General features: G+C 44.5%; 3 non-coding genes across 3 annotated transcripts; 1 reads left to right on the plus strand and 2 right to left on the minus strand.

The window, feature by feature from the left end:
* Window positions 1–2912: 2912 nt before the first annotated feature.
* TRNAR-UCG (transfer RNA arginine (anticodon UCG)) lies at window positions 2913–2985 on the minus strand. Its single transcript has one exon. It is a non-coding gene; the product is annotated as a tRNA-Arg (tRNA).
* Window positions 2986–12692: 9707 nt separating this feature from the next.
* TRNAR-UCG (transfer RNA arginine (anticodon UCG)) lies at window positions 12693–12765 on the minus strand. Its single transcript has one exon. It is a non-coding gene; the product is annotated as a tRNA-Arg (tRNA).
* A 6661-nt stretch (window positions 12766–19426) lies between these two features.
* On the plus strand, window positions 19427–19498 carry TRNAQ-CUG (transfer RNA glutamine (anticodon CUG)). The gene has a single exon. It is a non-coding gene; the product is annotated as a tRNA-Gln (tRNA).
* Window positions 19499–22348: the final 2850 nt, after the last annotated feature.

The raw sequence follows: 22348 nt of genomic DNA on the forward strand, positions 1-22348 counted from the left end.
CAAATGGTGGCAGAAGTGACTTGTGTGTTTGGAGACGGTACACATGGTACTTTCATAGTCTTTATTTAAACAGAGAAGGCGTTCCCAGGTTTCTGCAACAGAACTTCAATTTCTCTGCCTTTCATCTCTTAGTGTTCTCTCTGAGCAGCAGGTCAGCAAAGTATTCGGGAAACAGTTGCATAGCATCTAACATTCTGTGCTCATTAATCTTGCTTACTGTCCTAAATCTACGTCCTTGCTTACTGTCCTAAATGTAAGTTGATGACTCTCCCATGACCGCAGAATCCCTTTTTTCGGTGCATGTTTTATCGCCTGGAACTGACAGGGGACCCTCTATCTAATACCTCTTTTTTTTTAGATGTACTCTCTTTGTACCCCTAAAACAGTTCAATCACATTGAGCTGGTTATGTATCAAACTCCCACATAACCTATTTCCTCCTCTTATTTAATGTGAACCAGCAGACCTTGAGACTCGCCACTTCAAGGACTATATGTCTTCTCAGTCTTTCTTTCATATCCATGTATGTTGTTGTTGCTTTTACATGTTTTTCAGATTGACACCAATGGAATGTTATTACACGTTTAATTCACTGAAAAGGAAAACGGACAACTGGTTCAAGAAGTAAGAACCATTTGCTGAGTTTTCCCGCTCGTTACCGCGTGTGTCTTGGTTTTGCACGTGATGTGCATGAAAACATATGTGCCTATATAGTATGGTTATAAAATGTAATATGTTGTTTTGGCAGCATCTCTAGAAACCATCTTAACATAAATCATGTTTCCCTTATATCTCCCATCTGCATTTCTCTTTGAAAGTCTTGATTTATTTTTCACTTTCCGGCAAATCATTACTAAAACACGGAATCTGTATGTTCCTGCAATGGACATAGATCCCTGCCAGCTGCCTTGCCTGTGCCCAGGACGAGAAAAGGTGCTTTGCTTCCCCTCACAATGGGTGGATGCTGCCGCTGTCCTTGAACTGATCAATAAGCTCAAATCCACTGGCTCAGCTGTGGCCCTGGAACAGCTTTTCCTTCAATGCCTTTAAGAGGCTCATCTGATCAACCCCATCTTTTCCGCTGGTTTGTCCCCCATATGAACACGGCAGGCGTTACCTTCATGCTTATAAAGAAACCAACACTGGACCCCGCCATACTGGCCTCTTATAGACTTATCTCCAGCCTTCTTGTAATATCTAACATGGTTCTATGTGAAAATGTCTGCAGGTAAATGTAGTCAGCAAAAAGTCATTTTAATAAAGTTAGTCATTCAATAAAAACTATGCCAGGTCTGAAAATGTTGCCAGTAAATAAGGTCACCAAAACACCTATTTTTAAATACACAAAAGCACAAGGCTGCAACCCTAAATATGAACTCCATTCCTAAACCGTCCCCTAACTCGAATTACACCACTTATCCTACCCTAAATTCTCACAGAACAGGAACCCTTCAGCACACGAATGCACTTTATTTGCATATTAGCGAATGCAAAATAAAGAGCAAATCAACAGTGAACCTGTCTCCAATACAATCACCAGGTCGCCACAAATTACACAGCCCTAGCCCTGACCCAAACCCTTCCTGTAATACTAACCTTACCTTAATTGCAACTCTAACACTTACCCTAATGATTACTTTACCCTAACCACTAGGTTTAACCTAACTGCTATCCTACGCCAACACCACCAGCCCTTTCCATCCTCTGTATCCATTTCCTTAACACTTCCCCAAACCAATACCCAAACCCTTCAGCTGACACAGAATCTCGTCTAACCACTAACCAAACCTGAACATATTTACTCTAACCCTAACCCCTATCCTTCCCCTAACCCTAAACCAGGCAATAACAAGCCCACTAAATACTCTTTTACCTAACAATTACTGTAGCAACACTACCAATTTTGGCTACTTTTCAGCTGCGTTTTTGACTACTTTTTGCTTGGCATCGTTTTCACTGCAGAGGTATTTTCACCACGACATTTTCACAGACTATTTTTGATGGCTATATTTTGTCGGGATACCTGTAACATGATGTGCTGGTTCTGTTGGAGCGCTTGGTGGCAGAAAATATGGCTGACCACCACATCCTGCTTTATTATGACATGACATGCAATTTGCAAATTGGAAGTATGTCAGGATGATGCAAAGTAGGAGTATACTGATGCTGTGAAAAGTCGGCATTTAGAGCTATTTTTAACTGGGCATGAATTGCTTTTTGTAGAGCCAGTTCAACATCCAGATGCATACTGGTCGCTGCACTGATGCCTTGAAAGCATTTCCGGAAACCTTAGTGAAGACACAATTACCACATTTGCTAAGGTAACATTACCAGCTTGAACACTCGTGCACATGTTGTTATTACACCGGTGGTAAAACAAGCAGCATGTTGTCATTGTGCTGGGGCTACAATGAGCAAAACTGTTGTAATGACAAGGTTTATGCTAAGCACCAGCGTAATGACAAAAGATGTGTTGGAATTAGGGCGCTACAAAACCCTTCATGTGCATCTCTTAGCTCCAGGCCTAACGCCGCAATGTTTGTGTTCGTGTTTTGGGTGCTTCCAACGGTGCGGATGTTAACGTTTCAGCACTGCAAACATGCAGCCATATTGTGTAATTTCACTGTCACTACAACCAGACAAATACCTTCCCTGCTCCTGCACTAGAGCAGTGCAAATTGGATGAATCTCCCCCAATGCGTGCCAGCACACACAACCCTCTTCCGACCTGAAGCCATACAATGGGCTGACAGTATTTCCTAAGCATTTGCACACGAATGGTGTTGAGGAGCATCTCATGGTCTTCTCTGTAGCCGGCTTTAGTTTCCAAAATATGACATCTGGATTTCCAGATGCGGACATCATCAACTTTTCCTATAAAAGCAAAGATAATTTAAATGTACAAAACGTCCCCGACCACGAAGGGACTCGAACCCTCAATCTTCTGATTCGAAGTCAGACGCCTTATCCATTAGGCCACGCGGTCCACTGGTTGCAACATCTGTATACTTATATAAATAGCGTCCTCCATCACATTGCATGTGCTATCTTGTCTGTCTATGAGGTTAGACCAGAGTCAATCCCCTCATTCTTTATGGAAGTGATATGTTGAACACATATTAAGATGAAGACCCATTTAAATATACAGCCCAGATCTAAAGTACAGGAACCAGTCTCTCACGCGTTTTACTTCTTTCTCTCTGTCTCGCTTCATCCCCGCCTGTCCCCAAATATTGTTCTCTCCTTTTCCGCCTGTATTCTCTCTATCCGTGGACTTCTGAGGCTGTGTCTTAATCGATGCAGCTCTCATGTTCATCTAATTAACTAAATAGATGAAAATGTGTCCTGGTCACCTGCATCACCACAAGCCACAGCGCCTTCCTTATGCACACTTATAAAAAAAAAAAGCAACACCAAAAACAACATACAGCCGCTTCCTAGATCCACAAGCTTATGAAAATGTGGGGGGTTGTGAGCTGGCAGAAGCAGCTTTAACGGAGTGACCATGCTAGGTCACAAGGGCCTGAGAGGAAGAGGAGGAGTAAGGGGAGAAAACATTAGTCAATAGACGGAGTTGAATGCAGACCCTTTAGGCCCAAATGCAACAACTGGCGACAAGCCATAAGTCCCACGCCGCGAGAGACGTCCACTGCACTCTGCAGTTCCTACGCGACTGCAGTCCGCAGTTCCACTTGACACTGACTGCAGTGGCGTCCCATGCCGGCATCCAGACTCCGAGGTCAGGATGGTCTGCGTTCCAACATTACTGTTCCGCTGTGATCCGCAACTCTGCTTGCCACCAGCACTGTGTGGCGTCCCGTGCCCTCATCCAGAGACCTAGGTCAGGAAGTCCACGTACACTCTGAGGATGTACTCTGCTCAGCTGTTTCCTTTGACGCAACAGGCCCGGCTGCATTGCCATACCTGTATCCGCCACAGAGGGGTAAGAAAAGATGAGAACATTAAAGGATAAAGGCAACCGGTAAACAGAAGGTGTGGACCAGGAGGTATTTGCATCACCGGGAGGCCTGGAACAGCAGCAAGATGGACGAGCAGCCAGCTGAGCAGCAAGCAAGGCAGAGTTCAAGCGCAAGGGCCACTTTCCTTTGAAAACCCCCACCATTCCCATTGCAGCTCCAATTCGACAAAGGTCCCCGGTGGGCAGAATGGGTGCAAGATTTCACCGATTTCATAGGTGCTGCGGGGTAAGAAAAGTCTCTGGCCATATCTGGCATGATCACAAATGTGTTGGGCAATGAGATGAACGGTAAAATAAAGACCATACCGTAAGAAGAAAGAACACCGTATGACACCCGTGTGGGGGCACTGAACAAGAAATTAATCATCCAGCCCAACAGCGACTACAGAAATTAATACACTGCCGTTTGCGAGCTTTGCTGATGATGAGTCTACTAGGCTGAGGGTGATAGAAGGGTGTACATCGTCTACATTCTGGAAGCAGTTGCTGAAGCAGCCGCTGACCATTGACACAGTCATTGAGCTGGCCAGAGTGCATGAGAGGGTAGATCTGCAGACCACAGCCATTGAAACACAGAAAAAGAAGACAGAGAAAGATGAAACGGTGGCTGCTCTCATGACACCAAGAGGGCCGGTCAACCGGTTCATGGGAGGACCAGTTACCTCGAGGGGGCCTACTCGATATCCATACCAACAAACAGGCAGTCAGCTATACCACAACGGATATGTTTCAGATGCGGATTCGCATTTCCGCACACCGGAACATGCCCAGCAATTTGTGAGGCATGCTCCAAATGTGGAAGAGAAGGACACTTTCACACCGTGTGCCAAGAAGGCAGACCTTTTCTGACAGCAAGGCCACCACAGACAACCATGTGGAGACCATCAATGAGGGCTTCCCAACAAACAACATGGAGGATACCACGGCCATACTCGCAGATGCCACAAAGAGTGATCAGAGCGATGGAACCGGTTCTGAAATTTGAGGTGGCGACATACAAAGAAATACCACACTAGTACGTGGATTATGCTGATCCATACGAGAATGAATTTAAAAGCCACTGAGATAATGTGGAAATGCTACAGGAGTTTTATATAGACTACACAGACGAATATTTTAATCTAATGTAAGGGGACCAGGAAGCCGAGGAAGGCCCAAGGGTGATGATTGACATGGGGCCTGCTACACATTGCTTCCTCATGGACATTGGAGCAACAGTGAGCATCATGGGAGAACACAAATTTCTCAAAATGGGTGCTAGGAAGATACTGCAAAAGAGAAAGATCCAGGCTCAATAGCCATCCGTGTGGGTTGCACACCTCAGTAACTACACATCCATTCGTCAATTTCAACTGACACTCGCACAACGAGGACGCTCGGCCAACGCCACGATACACGTGATAAGAAGCCCTATAGATGGGTGGTCCCTGCTCAGTTACAAAACGGTGAAATCAATAGGACTCATGTATATAAACTGCCAAGATACAGAAGTGGTAAGGTGCGGTATGGGGCCCCGACAGCTAACGCACAGTGTGGCAAGATTATCACACAGACCCATTTCTAAAGAACAAGTGCGATAAACAAATACCGACCCTCTTCAAGGGACTGGGAAAATAGAAATGGAGCGTCAACTAGCTCCACATCGATGAAAAGGTGCGCCCAGTACCCCAACAGCCCCGGAGGGTTTGGTTTCATTTGCAACAGGCAGTGTCTCAGGAGGTTCAACAGCTGTAGCAAAATGAAATCATTAAGAAGGCGGTAGGGCCCACACCATGGATTTCACCCCTAGTGGTGGTTCCCAAGGAAGGAAGGCGCATCAGGATATGCTTCGACATGAGCGTAGCCAACACAGCCATCCAAGGAGAACGCCGCCGCAGACCAAAAATAGAGATATGATCGTGCAGCTTAACAGAGCCACAACAGTTTACAAGCTTGATCTATCTCAAGGATATCACCAGCTGGGACTGCATCCCTCATCCCATGTGATCATCACATATGCGACACATAGTGGCCTTTTTAGATATATATGCCTTAATTTCGGCATCTCTTCGGCAGCAGAGATGTTTCAGGAAGCCATCAGGTAAGTACTGTTATCGATAAAGACCGATTTTAATTACAGCGATGACATTTTGGTATACAAAACCTCACAGAATGAACACGATCAGGCACTTATGGTATGTGAAGCATTGCAAACGCCAGGCCTCACTCTAAATTTTGACAAATGCAACATAAAGAAAAAGAAGCTGCGATTCTATGGACACGCCTTTTCAGACGAGGGAACGAAGCCAGGCCCAGACAAGGTACGCACCATAACTGACCTAGTGGCACCCACAACGGTATCAGAGGTGAGGTCGACCCGTGGGTCCTTTTCAAGGCTATGTAGTATGGTCCAAAGCCCCCTATGGGGTCCTTAGTGGTATACTGCGATTGGTCCTGTGATTACAGCTGGGCTCTTGAGGGGCCCTAATTATTCGTTGTGCGCGGCGTTATTGCGTCCTGCTCTGTGTCGGCTGCCCTCATTTGGGACATAAGAGTCCACAATGTACCTATACAATAAGAAAACTTTTTCCAAAAAAGTCAACACAATAAGACAAAATAAAACAAAAACCTTTTGCACCGAGCCCAAAACATGAGAAAACTGCGTAGAAAATCTATTTCTTTTTTCAAAAACAAATGCGAGGTATCCTGGGGGGCAGGATGACAGTTTTGAAAGCTGGTTGCGATTGGGGTCATTTACCCTTGGGCTGTCGATCCTCCCCCTCCTCTGAGCCTAGGAGGCTTAATAGCTATTAGGCATTACTTTGGCCCATTAGATGCATCTTTCATCCCAATTCAGAGGATATTTAGTTTAACAAATAGATGCTAGTCCTTAGAGTTGTGAACCATCTAAAGGCTGGGCTGAGCAATAAAGTGTTTGTCTACGTCATAGGGATATATTGATTGTGTGTGGGCAGGCTTGTGTCCTCTGCCAGTGTATGTTTCCTTCTGTTGTAACATTAATGAGTGTTTGCTGGTAGATGGTCTGCTCTACAAGATGAGAACGTTTACAAGATCTTGCTGAAGGCCCCCTTTCCAATTGGTGCCCCAGACTAAATGTCAGTTTAGTGCTGCCTTATGCCTGCAACCTCCTCAATGTGCGAGTGCTTAAGCAATCCCAAGCAAAGGGCTGGGGCCACCCCTGCTCGCATCCATATGGGTGCACTTCACAGCACTTACAACTCTTTGAGAAGAAGTGCTGGATCATTTATCAAAATGCTGCACTTTATAAAGGATGGCAACCAAAACAACAATCTCTTGGCTAAGAAGCAAGTGTCCAGTCCTTTGGGCCACCTGGGCTGGTTAAGATTCCTTTCATATACTTTCTATGCTACTCTTCCATCACAGCCACCCCTCCTCTGATTGCCTGAGAAAGGCAAGCGTTGCTATGACAAAGTGTCAGAAGAGGCCACTGAGCACAGCCCCTGAGCAAGTTAGGCTGAGAGCTAAATTGGCTCACAGCCTGCCAACCAACTTAGTCAGGAAAGTGAAATGTTTGCCCAGGGCATTCATATTTCACGCCGAACTTTAATTGAACCCGAGGTTTGTGTCTCCCATAACCCATAGCACTTCTTTTATGGCAATGCGTGGAGTGTCTCCCTTACTCCTTCCCTTCATCTCCCAATTCCAAGATCCCTGTTGCACATGGGATACAATGTATCTATTTGAGAGGGAGAGCAAAAGAGAGGGAGAGACACGGTTTGACAGTAGCAAAGTGAGAAAGTGAAATGGAAGCTCTCTGCAGACGCCAGTGGTAGGAGCACAGGAAGGACTCACATTTCTTTTGCCTTGTTTGGCATTTTTCATGTGCTGGTATAATTTATTTATTAAACATCAATATAGTACCTTCATCCAAGGCGTTGCACGTATTACAAAAAGTACAAAAATAAGGTAAACCACAACCAAGGCATGAAACGAGAGACGTCTAATGCTTTCTTTAACCCTTCATGTCTTTTTCAGCCTTGCTCTGCCATGTGATGTTCTGCTAAATGTGGATTCCAGATTTTGTGCGGTCCTCACCCACCTGGACCATGGACTTTGACTGCTCTCTGCACTACATGCTCAAATTCTACTTTTCATACAAAACAGGCACACCAGCAAAGCCGCCCATGCATGTCATTTGAACACCCCTCCCAACCAATATCAAACATCAGAACACTGCACCTCTGCAACCAATTTACATACCACAACCCATGGCAGAACATCCCTTGGCACCACAGGCATATAAAGCACCCCTTCATGCAAAAACACCTTCATGCTTTTGGCACAGAACACCTGGCAACCGATCCACACATAGAGTGCAGGATACTTCCAGTGTGCATGCGTCAACACAAAAGCAAAGCCATCTTGCATTTCCCTCTTCTCCTCACTAATGTAACCCATCCCTCTCTCTAAGATCCTGCGGAGCCCCTGGAGACCATGCAAATGGCGCTGGATCGGGTATAAAACCCAGTAACATACCATAACCTTGATTTATGGGATCTGGGTCATCTGCCCCCGCAGTAAAACTGCTCGGGCCCCCGTTTTGTCTGTTCATTGACAACGGGGGCCCAGCCCATTTTTGTCCACCTCCTCCATTGTTAAGTATGCAGGGGACACCCCCGCAATCCCTGAGGCTACAGATACCTAACATGGGGAGCAGGGGACACCTCCAAACCCTGCTCCTCATGTTCCGGTATTTTGGCACCCAAATTGTTGGAAAAAATTCGAACTAATGGTAGTGACCGAATTGGGTCAACTCTACCATGCGATCAATATTTTCGGAACAATTTGGGTAATACCTCTTTAAGTGCATTGTGGGATTTATAGTGAACTAGCAGTGACATACGCTCACCTTCCCACCCCAGCACGAAAGGCTTAAATATGTATTCCTCCATTCGTATCCGTAGGGGAACGCGATTGTTTATACCATTTACCTAAACTGGCTTATTTTCTTGCCTTATACGTTGATCAATAGCTGATCTTCCTTTCAAATGCAGCAGTTTAATTGTTTTGCACTTTAGTTCAGGTTTTTTTCTTTCCATTGAAAATATTGTTTCGACTACCCACGAATTTCTAAGTTTATTATTCCTGCATTTGTTGCCAGTTACAAACCCAGAGTTGTCTATATTTGTCCTGTTTTTGTTATAGGGTTCAGTGTTATACTATACAGTCTGCAGGTGGCGCTACTGAGTCCTTGAAAACAGCTTCTTTTATATTAGTCCTCCTATTTAGTCCAACCCATGCAAACCCAATCTCTTTATTATACGCTAATTAGGAATAGGTTAGCGCCAACAGCGTAGATAAGAGAATGGCGAGTTGTGCATGGCTACCAGAAGCGCTGCTAGTAAGGGTCCCTGCCCTCCTGCCCCTGCAAGTGGGACGTTGAGTGATTGTGTTAGTGAGATACCTGTATTCATGTACAATATCCATGTTTTCTCTTCTAAATAATAAAATCTCAATCATGAAAGGAGTCATTCTGGATTTTCCAGATTTGCTCATGAAATTTCACTGATTGGACGCTTGGCTATGCTTTTCTGCAAAAAGGTGAAATCTTAAACTAGAATTACAGTAGATAACAAAAATATGCTACTGCATGTACTTCTCCTTCTTGAACAGAGTATATTGAGGGACTGGAAAGTACTGTTCACGTGGTTCCATGGTGTAATGGTTAGCACTCTGGACTCTGAATCCAGTGGGACCTAGTTTTTTTTGAAAAAAAACATTTGACATAAAAATGTTATGTCGACTTAATGTTAACAGGACGTGTCTTGCTATTTTTACTTCCAAATGGTGACAGAAGTGACTTGTGTGTTTGGAGACGGTACACATGGTACTTTCATAGTCTTTATTTAAACAGAGAAGGCGTTCCCAGGTTTCTGCAACAGAACTTCAATTTCTCTGCCTTTCATCTCTTAGTGTTCTCTCTGAGCAGCAGGTCAGCAAAGTATTCGGGAAACAGTTGCATAGCATCTAACATTCTGTGCTCATTAATCTTGCTTACTGTCCTAAATCTACGTCCTTGCTTACTGTCCTAAATGTAAGTTGATGACTCTCCCATGACCGCAGAATCCCTTTTTTCGGTGCATGTTTTATCGCCTGGAACTGACAGGGGACCCTCTATCTAATACCTCTTTTTTTTTAGATGTACTCTCTTTGTACCCCTAAAACAGTTCAATCACATTGAGCTGGTTATGTATCAAACTCCCACATAACCTATTTCCTCCTCTTATTTAATGTGAACCAGCAGACCTTGAGACTCGCCACTTCAAGGACTATATGTCTTCTCAGTCTTTCTTTCATATCCATGTATGTTGTTGTTGCTTTTACATGTTTTTCAGATTGACACCAATGGAATGTTATTACACGTTTAATTCACTGAAAAGGAAAACGGACAACTGGTTCAAGAAGTAAGAACCATTTGCTGAGTTTTCCCGCTCGTTACCGCGTGTGTCTTGGTTTTGCACGTGATGTGCATGAAAACATATGTGCCTATATAGTATGGTTATAAAATGTAATATGTTGTTTTGGCAGCATCTCTAGAAACCATCTTAACATAAATCATGTTTCCCTTATATCTCCCATCTGCATTTCTCTTTGAAAGTCTTGATTTATTTTTCACTTTCCGGCAAATCATTACTAAAACAAGGAATCTGTATGTTCCTGCAATGGACATAGATCCCTGCCAGCTGCCTTGCCTGTGCCCAGGACGAGAAAAGGTGCTTTGCTTCCCCTCACAATGGGTGGATGCTGCCGCTGTCCTTGAACTGATCAATAAGCTCAAATCCACTGGCTCAGCTGTGGCCCTGGAACAGCTTTTCCTTCAATGCCTTTAAGAGGCTCATCTGATCAACCCCATCTTTTCCGCTGGTTTGTCCCCCATATGAACACGGCAGGCGTTACCTTCATGCTTATAAAGAAACCAACACTGGACCCCGCCATACTGGCCTCTTATAGACTTATCTCCAGCCTTCTTGTAATATCTAACATGGTTCTATGTGAAAATGTCTGCAGGTAAATGTAGTCAGCAAAAAGTCATTTTAATAAAGTTAGTCATTCAATAAAAACTATGCCAGGTCTGAAAATGTTGCCAGTAAATAAGGTCACCAAAACACCTATTTTTAAATACACAAAAGCACAAGGCTGCAACCCTAAATATGAACTCCATTCCTAAACCGTCCCCTAACTCGAATTACACCACTTATCCTACCCTAAATTCTCACAGAACAGGAACCCTTCAGCACACGAATGCACTTTATTTGCATATTAGCGAATGCAAAATAAAGAGCAAATCAACAGTGAACCTGTCTCCAATACAATCACCAGGTCGCCACAAATTACACAGCCCTAGCCCTGACCCAAACCCTTCCTGTAATACTAACCTCACCTTAATTGCAACTCTAACACTTACCCTAATGATTACTTTACCCTAACCACTAGGTTTAACCTAACTGCTATCCTACGCCAACACCACCAGCCCTTTCCATCCTCTGTATCCATTTCTTTAACACTTCCCCAAACCAATACCCAAACCCTTCAGCTGACACAGAATCTCGTCTAACCACTAACCAAACCTGAACATATTTACTCTAACCCTAACCCCTATCCTTCCCCTAACCCTAAACCAGGCAATAACAAGCCCACTAAATACTCTTTTACCTAACAATTACTGTAGCAACACTACCAATTTTGGCTACTTTTCAGCTGCGTTTTTGACTACTTTTTGCTTGGCATCGTTTTCACTGCAGAGGTATTTTCACCACGACATTTTCACAGACTATTTTTGATGGCTATATTTTGTCGGGATACCTGTAACATGATGTGCTGGTTCTGTTGGAGCGCTTGGTGGCAGAAAATATGGCTGACCACCACATCCTGCTTTATTATGACATGACATGCAATTTGCAAATTGGAAGTATGTCAGGATGATGCAAAGTAGGAGTATACTGATGCTGTGAAAAGTCGGCATTTAGAGCTATTTTTAACTGGGCATGAATTGCTTTTTGTAGAGCCAGTTCAACATCCAGATGCATACTGGTCGCTGCACTGATGCCTTGAAAGCATTTCCGGAAACCTTAGTGAAGACACAATTACCACATTTGCTAAGGTAACATTACCAGCTTGAACACTCGTGCACATGTTGTTATTACACCGGTGGTAAAACAAGCAGCATGTTGTCATTGTGCTGGGGCTACAATGAGCAAAACTGTTGTAATGACAAGGTTTATGCTAAGCACCAGCGTAATGACAAAAGATGTGTTGGAATTAGGGCGCTACAAAACCCTTCATGTGCATCTCTTAGCGCCAGGCCTAACGCCGCAATGTTTGTGTTCGTGTTTTGGGTGCTTCCAATGGTGCGGATGTTAACGTTTCAGCACTGCAAACATGCAGCCATATTGTGTAATTTCACTGTCACTACAACCAGACAAATACCTTCCCTGCTCCTGCACTAGAGCAGTGCAAATTGGATGAATCTCCCCCAATGCGTGCCAGCACACACAACCCTCTTCCGACCTGAAGCCATACAATGGGCTGACAGTATTTCCTAAGCATTTGCACACGAATGGTGTTGAGGAGCATCTCATGGTCTTCTCTGTAGCCGGCTTTAGTTTCCAAAATATGACATCTGGATTTCCAGATGCGGACATCATCAACTTTTCCTATAAAAGCAAAGATAATTTAAATGTACAAAACGTCCCCGACCACGAAGGGACTCGAACCCTCAATCTTCTGATTCGAAGTCAGACGCCTTATCCATTAGGCCACGCGGTCCACTGGTTGCAACATCTGTATACTTATATAAATAGCGTCCTCCATCACATTGCATATGCTATCTTGTCTGTCTATGAGGTTAGACCAGAGTCAATCCCCTCATTCTTTATGGAAGTGATATGTTGAACACATATTAAGATGAAGACCCATTTAAATATACAGCCCAGATCTAAAGTACAGGAACCAGTCTCTCACGCGTTTTACTTCTTTCTCTCTGTCTCGCTTCATCCCCGCCTGTCCCCAAATATTGTTCTCTCCTTTTCCGCCTGTATTCTCTCTATCCGTGGACTTCTGAGGCTGTGTCTTAATCGATGCAGCTCTCATGTTCATCTAATTAACTAAATAGATGAAGATGTGTCCTGGTCACCTGCATCACCACAAGCCACAGCGCCTTCCTTATGCACACTTATAAAAAAAAAAAGCAACACCAAAAACAACATACAGCCGCTTCCTAGATCCACAAGCTTATGAAAATGTGGGGGGTTGTGAGCTGGCAGAAGCAGCTTTAACGGAGTGACCATGCTAGGTCACAAGGGCCTGAGAGGAAGAGGAGGAGTAAGGGGAGAAAACATTAGTCAATAGACGGAGTTGAATGCAGACCCTTTAGGCCCAAATGCAACAACTGGCGAAAACCAATAAGTCCCACGCCGCGAGAGACGTCCACTGCACTCTGCAGTTCCTACGCGACTGCAGTCCGCAGTTCCACTTGACACTGACTGCAGTGGCGTCCCATGCCGGCATCCAGACTCCGAGGTCAGGATGGTCTGCGTTCCAACATTACTGTTCCGCTGTGATCCGCAACTCCGCTTGCCACCAGCACTGTGTGGCGTCCCGTGCCCTCATCCAGAGACCTAGGTCAGGAAGTCCACGTACACTCTGAGGATGTACTCTGCTCAGCTGTTTCCTTTGACGCAACAGGCCCGGCTGCATTGCCATACCTGTATCCGCCACAGAGGGGTAAGAAAAGATGAGAACATTAAAGGATAAAGGCAACCGGTAAACAGAAGGTGTGGACCAGGAGGTATTTGCATCACCGGGAGGCCTGGAACAGCAGCAAGATGGACGAGCAGCCAGCTGAGCAGCAAGCAAGGCAGAGTTCAAGCGCAAGGGCCACTTTCCTTTGAAAACCCCCACCATTCCCATTGCAGCTCCAATTCGACAAAGGTCCCCGGTGGGCAGAATGGGTGCAAGATTTCACCGATTTCATAGGTGCTGCAGGGTAAGAAAAGTCTCTGGCCATATCTGGCATGATCACAAATGTGTTGGGCAATGAGATGAACGGTAAAATAAAGACCATACCGTAAGAAGAAAGAACACCGTATGACACCCGTGTGGGGGCACTGAACAAGAAATTAATCATCCAGCCCAACAGCGACTACAGAAATTAATACACTGCCGTTTGCGAGCTTTGCTGATGATGAGTCTACTAGGCTGAGGGTGATAGAAGGGTGTACATCGTCTACATTCTGGAAGCAGTTGCTGAAGCAGCCGCTGACCATTGACACAGTCATTGAGCTGGCCAGAGTGCATGAGAGGGTAGATCTGCAGACCACAGCCATTGAAACACAGAAAAAGAAGACAGAGAAAGATGAAACGGTGGCTGCTCTCATGACACCAAGAGGGCCGGTCAACCGGTTCATGGGAGGACCAGTTACCTCGAGGGGGCCTACTCGATATCCATACCAACAAACAGGCAGTCAGCTAGACCACAACGGATATGTTTCAGATGCGGATTCGCATTTCCGCACACCGGAACATGCCCAGCAATTTGTGAGGCATGCTCCAAATGTGGAAGAGAAGGACACTTTCACACCGTGTGCCAAGAAGGCAGACCTTTTCTGACAGCAAGGCCACCACAGACAACCATGTGGAGACCATCAATGAGGGCTTCCCAACAAACAACATGGAGGATACCACGGCCATACTCGCAGATGCCACAAAGAGTGATCAGAGCGATGGAACCGGTTCTGAAATTTGAGGTGGCGACATACAAAGAAATACCACACTAGTACGTGGATTATGCTGATCCATACGAGAATGAATTTAAAAGCCACTGAGATAATGTGGAAATGCTACAGGAGTTTTATATAGACTACACAGACGAATATTTTAATCTAATGCAAGGGGACCAGGAAGCCGAGGAAGGCCCAAGGGTGATGATTGACATGGGGCCTGCTACACATTGCTTCCTCATGGACATTGGAGCAACAGTGAGCATCATGGGAGAACACAAATTTCTCAAAATGGGTGCTAGGAAGATACTGCAAAAGAGAAAGATCCAGGCTCAATAGCCATCCGTGTGGGTTGCACACCTCAGTAACTACACATCCATTCGTCAATTTCAACTGACACTCGCACAACGAGGACGCTCGGCCAACGCCACGATACACGTGATAAGAAGCCCTATAGATGGGTGGTCCCTGCTCAGTTACAAAACGGTGAAATCAATAGGACTCATGTATATAAACTGCCAAGATACAGAAGTGGTAAGGTGCGGTATGGGGCCCCGACAGCTAACGCACAGTGTGGCAAGATTATCACACAGACCCATTTCTAAAGAACAAGTGCGATAAACAAATACCGACCCTCTTCAAGGGACTGGGAAAATAGAAATGGAGCGTCAACTAGCTCCACATCGATGAAAAGGTGCGCCCAGTACCCCAACAGCCCCGGAGGGTTTGGTTTCATTTGCAACAGGCAGTGTCTCAGGAGGTTCAACAGCTGTAGCAAAATGAAATCATTAAGAAGGCGGTAGGGCCCACACCATGGATTTCACCCCTAGTGGTGGTTCCCAAGGAAGGAAGGCGCATCAGGATATGCTTCGACATGAGCGTAGCCAACACAGCCATCCAAGGAGAACGCCGCCGCAGACCAAAAATAGAGATATGATCGTGCAGCTTAACAGAGCCACAACAGTTTACAAGCTTGATCTATCTCAAGGATATCACCAGCTGGGACTGCATCCCTCATCCCATGTGATCATCACATATGCGACACATAGTGGCCTTTTTAGATATATATGCCTTAATTTCGGCATCTCTTCGGCAGCAGAGATGTTTCAGGAAGCCATCAGGTAAGTACTGTTATCGATAAAGACCGATTTTAATTACAGCGATGACATTTTGGTATACAAAACCTCACAGAATGAACACGATCAGGCACTTATGGTATGTGAAGCATTGCAAACGCCAGGCCTCACTCTAAATTTTGACAAATGCAACATAAAGAAAAAGAAGCTGCGATTCTATGGACACGCCTTTTCAGACGAGGGAACGAAGCCAGGCCCAGACAAGGTACGCACCATAACTGACCTAGTGGCACCCACAACGGTATCAGAGGTGAGGTCGACCCGTGGGTCCTTTTCAAGGCTATGTAGTATGGTCCAAAGCCCCCTATGGGGTCCTTAGTGGTATACTGCGATTGGTCCTGTGATTACAGCTGGGCTCTTGAGGGGCCCTAATTATTCGTTGTGCGCGGCGTTATTGCGTCCTGCTCTGTGTCGGCTGCCCTCATTTGGGACATAAGAGTCCACAATGTACCTATACAATAAGAAAACTTTTTCCAAAAAAGTCAACACAATAAGACAAAATAAAACAAAAACCTTTTGCACCGAGCCCAAAACATGAGAAAACTGCGTAGAAAATCTATTTCTTTTTTCAAAAACAAATGCGAGGTATCCTGGGGGGCAGGATGACAGTTTTGAAAGCTGGTTGCGATTGGGGTCATTTACCCTTGGGCTGTCGATCCTCCCCCTCCTCTGAGCCTAGGAGGCTTAATAGCTATTAGGCATTACTTTGGCCCATTAGATGCATCTTTCATCCCAATTCAGAGGATATTTAGTTTAACAAATAGATGCTAGTCCTTAGAGTTGTGAACCATCTAAAGGCTGGGCTGAGCAATAAAGTGTTTGTCTACGTCATAGGGATATATTGATTGTGTGTGGGCAGGCTTGTGTCCTCTGCCAGTGTATGTTTCCTTCTGTTGTAACATTAATGAGTGTTTGCTGGTAGATGGTCTGCTCTACAAGATGAGAACGTTTACAAGATCTTGCTGAAGGCCCCCTTTCCAATTGGTGCCCCAGACTAAATGTCAGTTTAGTGCTGCCTTATGCCTGCAACCTCCTCAATGTGCGAGTGCTTAAGCAATCCCAAGCAAAGGGCTGGGGCCACCCCTGCTCGCATCCATATGGGTGCACTTCACAGCACTTACAACTCTTTGAGAAGAAGTGCTGGATCTTTTATCAAAATGCAGCACTTTATAAAGGATGGCAACCAAAACAACAATCTCTTGGCTAAGAAGCAAGTGTCCAGTCCTTTGGGCCACCTGGGCTGGTTAAGATTCCTTTCATATACTTTCTATGCTACTCTTCCATCACAGCCACCCCTCCTCTGATTGCCCGAGAAAGGCAAGCGTTGCTATGACAAAGTGTCAGAAGAGGCCACTGAGCACAGCCCCTGAGCAAGTTAGGCTGAGAGCTAAATTGGCTCACAGCCTGCCAACCAACTTAGTCAGGAAAGTGAAATGTTTGCCCAGGGCATTCATATTTCACGCCGAACTTTAATTGAACCCGAGGTTTGTGTCTCCCATAACCCATAGCACTTCTTTTATGGCAATGCGTGGAGTGTCTCCCTTACTCCTTCCCTTCATCTCCCAATTCCAAGATCCCTGTTGCACATGGGATACAATGTATCTATTTGAGAGGGAGAGCAAAAGAGAGGGAGAGACACGGTTTGACAGTAGCAAAGTGAGAAAGTGAAATGGAAGCTCTCTGCAGACGCCAGTGGTAGGAGCACAGGAAGGACTCACATTTCTTTTGCCTTGTTTGGCATTTTTCATGTGCTGGTATAATTTATTTATTAAACATCAATATAGTACCTTCATCCAAGGCGTTGCACGTATTACAAAAAGTACAAAAATAAGGTAAACCACAACCAAGGCATGAAACGAGAGACGTCTAATGCTTTCTTTAGCCCTTCATGTCTTTTTCAGCCTTGCTCTGCCATGTGATGTTCTGCTAAATGTGGATTCCAGATTTTGTGCGGTCCTCACCCACCTGGACCATGGACTTTGACTGCTCTCTGCACTACATGCTCAAATTCTACTTTTCATACAAAACAGGCACACCAGCAAAGCCGCCCATGCATGTCATTTGAACACCCCTCCCAACCAATATCAAACATCAGAACACTGCACCTCTGCAACCAACTTACATACCACAACCCATGGCAGAACATCCCTTGGCACCACAGGCATATAAAGCACCCCTTCATGCAAAAACACCTTCATGCTTTTGGCACAGAACACCTGGCAACCGATCCACACATAGAGTGCAGGATACTTCCAGTGTGCATGCGTCAACACAAAAGCAAAGCCATCTTGCATTTCCCTCTTCTCCTCACTAATGTAACCCATCCCTCTCTCTAAGATCCTGCGGAGCCCCTGGAGACCATGCAAATGGCGCTGGATCGGGTATAAAACCCAGTAACATACCATAACCTTGATTTATGGGATCTGGGTCATCTGCCCCCGCAGTAAAACTGCTCGGGCCCCCGTTTTGTCTGTTCATTGACAACGGGGGCCCAGCCCATTTTTGTCCACCTCCTCCATTGTTAAGTATGCAGGGGACACCCCCGCAATCCCTGAGGCTACAGATACCTAACATGGGGAGCAGGGGACACCTCCAAACCCTGCTCCTCATGTTCCGGTATTTTGGCACCCAAATTGTTGGAAAAAATTCGAACTAATGGTAGTGACCGAATTGGGTCAACTCTACCATGCGATCAATATTTTCGGAACAATTTGGGTAATACCTCTTTAAGTGCATTGTGGGATTTATAGTGAACTAGCAGTGACATACGCTCACCTTCCCACCCCAGCACGAAAGGCTTAAATATGTATTCCTCCATTCGTATCCGTAGGGGAACGCGATTGTTTATACCATTTACCTAAACTGGCTTATTTTCTTGCCTTATACGTTGATCAATAGCTGATCTTCCTTTCAAATGCAGCAGTTTAATTGTTTTGCACTTTAGTTCAGGTTTTTTTCTTTCCATTGAAAATATTGTTTCGACTACCCACGAATTTCTAAGTTTATTATTCCTGCATTTGTTGCCAGTTACAAACCCAGAGTTGTCTATATTTGTCCTGTTTTTGTTATAGGGTTCAGTGTTATACTATACAGTCTGCAGGTGGCGCTACTGAGTCCTTGAAAACAGCTTCTTTTATATTAGTCCTCCTATTTAGTCCAACCCATGCAAACCCAATCTCTTTATTATACGCTAATTAGGAATAGGTTAGCGCCAACAGCGTAGATAAGAGAATGGCGAGTTGTGCATGGCTACCAGAAGCGCTGCTAGTAAGTGTCCCTGCCCTCCTGCCCCTGCAAGTGGGACGTTGAGTGATTGTGTTAGTGAGATACCTGTATTCCCGTACAATATCCATGTTTTCTCTTCTAAATAATAAAATCTCAATCATGAAAAGAGTCATTCTGGATTTTCCAGATTTGCTCATGAAATTTCACTGATTGGACGCTTGGCTATGCTTTTCTGCAAAAAGGTGAAATCTTAAACTAGAATTACAGTAGATAACAAAAATATGCTACTGCATGTACTTCTCCTTCTTGAACAGAGTATATTGAGGGACTGGAAAGTACTGTTCACGTGGTTCCATGGTGTAATGGTTAGCACTCTGGACTCTGAATCCAGCGATCCGAGTTCAAATCTCGGTGGGACCTAGTTTTTTTGAAAAAAAACATTTAACATAAAAATGTTATGTCGACTTAATGTTAACAGGACGTGTCTTGCTATTTTTACTTGCAAATGGTGGCAGAAGTGACTTGTGTGTTTGGAGACGGTACACATGGTACTTTCATAGTCTTTATTTAAACAGAGAAGGCGTTCCCAGGTTTCTGCAACAGAACTTCAATTTCTCTGCCTTTCATCTCTTAGTGTTCTCTCTGAGCAGCAGGTCAGCAAAGTATTCGGGAAACAGTTGCATAGCATCTAACATTCTGTGCTCATTAATCTTGCTTACTGTCCTAAATCTACGTCCTTGCTTACTGTCCTAAATGTAAGTTGATGACTCTCCCATGACCGCAGAATCCCTTTTTTCGGTGCATGTTTTATCGCCTGGAACTGACAGGGGACCCTCTATCTAATACCTCTTTTTTTTAGATGTACTCTCTTTGTACCCCTAAAACAGTTCAATCACATTGAGCTGGTTATGTATCAAACTCCCACATAACCTATTTCCTCCTCTTATTTAATGTGAACCAGCAGACCTTGAGACTCGCCACTTCAAGGACTATATGTCTTCTCAGTCTTTCTTTCATATCCATGTATGTTGTTGTTGCTTTTACATGTTTTTCAGATTGACACCAATGGAATGTTATTACACGTTTAATTCACTGAAAAGGAAAACGGACAACTGGTTCAAGAAGTAAGAACCATTTGCTGAGTTTTCCCGCTCGTTACCGCGTGTGTCTTGGTTTTGCACGTGATGTGCATGAAAACATATGTGCCTATATAGTATGGTTATAAAATGTAATATGTTGTTTTGGCAGCATCTCTAGAAACCATCTTAACATAAATCATGTTTCCCTTATATCTCCCATCTGCATTTCTCTTTGAAAGTCTTGATTTATTTTTCACTTTCCGGCAAATCATTACTAAAACACGGAATCTGTATGTTCCTGCAATGGACATAGATCCCTGCCAGCTGCCTTGCCTGTGCCCAGGACGAGAAAAGGTGCTTTGCTTCCCCTCACAATGGGTGGATGCTGCCGCTGTCCTTGAACTGATCAATAAGCTCAAATCCACTGGCTCAGCTGTGGCCCTGGAACAGCTTTTCCTTCAATGCCTTTAAGAGGCTCATCTGATCAACCCCATCTTTTCCGCTGGTTTGTCCCCCATATGAACACGGCAGGCGTTACCTTCATGCTTATAAAGAAACCAACACTGGACCCCGCCATACTGGCCTCTTATAGACTTATCTCCAGCCTTCTTGTAATATCTAACATGGTTCTATGTGAAAATGTCTGCAGGTAAATGTAGTCAGCAAAAAGTCATTTTAATAAAGTTAGTCATTCAATAAAAACTATGCCAGGTCTGAAAATGTTGCCAGTAAATAAGGTCACCAAAACACCTATTTTTAAATACACAAAAGCACAAGGCTGCAACCCTAAATATGAACTCCATTCCTAAACCGTCCCCTAACTCGAATTACACCACTTATCCTACCCTAAATTCTCACAGAACAGGAACCCTTCAGCACACGAATGCACTTTATTTGCATATTAGCGAATGCAAAATAAAGAGCAAATCAACAGTGAACCTGTCTCCAATACAATCACCAGGTCGCCACAAATTACACAGCCCTAGCCCTGACCCAAACCCTTCCTGTAATACTAACCTTACCTTAATTGCAACTCTAACACTTACCCTAATGATTACTTTACCCTAACCACTAGGTTTAACCTAACTGCTATCCTACGCCAACACCACCAGCCCTTTCCATCCTCTGTATCCATTTCTTTAACACTTCCCCAAACCAATACCCAAACCCTTCAGCTGACACAGAATCTCGTCTAACCACTAACCAAACCTGAACATATTTACTCTAACCCTAACCCCTATCCTTCCCCTAACCCTAAACCAGGCAATAACAAGCCCACTAAATACTCTTTTACCTAACAATTACTGTAGCAACACTACCAATTTTGGCTACTTTTCAGCTGCGTTTTTGACTACTTTTTGCTTGGCATCGTTTTCACTGCAGAGGTATTTTCACCACGACATTTTCACAGACTATTTTTGATGGCTATATTTTGTCGGGATACCTGTAACATGATGTGCTGGTTCTGTTGGAGCGCTTGGTGGCAGAAAATATGGCTGACCACCACATCCTGCTTTATTATGACATGACATGCAATTTGCAAATTGGAAGTATGTCAGGATGATGCAAAGTAGGAGTATACTGATGCTGTGAAAAGTCGGCATTTAGAGCTATTTTTAACTGGGCATGAATTGCTTTTTGTAGAGCCAGTTCAACATCCAGATGCATACTGGTCGCTGCACTGATGCCTTGAAAGCATTTCCGGAAACCTTAGTGAAGACACAATTACCACATTTGCTAAGGTAACATTACCAGCTTGAACACTCGTGCACATGTTGTTATTACACCGGTGGTAAAACAAGCAGCATGTTGTCATTGTGCTGGGGCTACAATGAGCAAAACTGTTGTAATGACAAGGTTTATGCTAAGCACCAGCGTAATGACAAAAGATGTGTTGGAATTAGGGCGCTACAAAACCCTTCATGTGCATATCTTAGCTCCAGGCCTAACGCCGCAATGTTTGTGTTCGTGTTTTGGGTGCTTCCAACGGTGCGGATGTTAACGTTTCAGCACTGCAAACATGCAGCCATATTGTGTAATTTCACTGTCACTACAACCAGACAAATACCTTCCCTGCTCCTGCACTAGAGCAGTGCAAATTGGATGAATCTCCCCCAATGCGTGCCAGCACACACAACCCTCTTCCGACCTGAAGCCATACAATGGGCTGACAGTATTTCCTAAGCATTTG

This window comes from Ambystoma mexicanum (assembly GCF_040938575.1).
Source record: "Ambystoma mexicanum isolate Mex_15411 chromosome 12 unlocalized genomic scaffold, UKY_AmexF1_1 Mex_chr12_unloc.2, whole genome shotgun sequence".
Lineage (NCBI taxonomy): Eukaryota > Metazoa > Chordata > Amphibia > Caudata > Ambystomatidae > Ambystoma > Ambystoma mexicanum.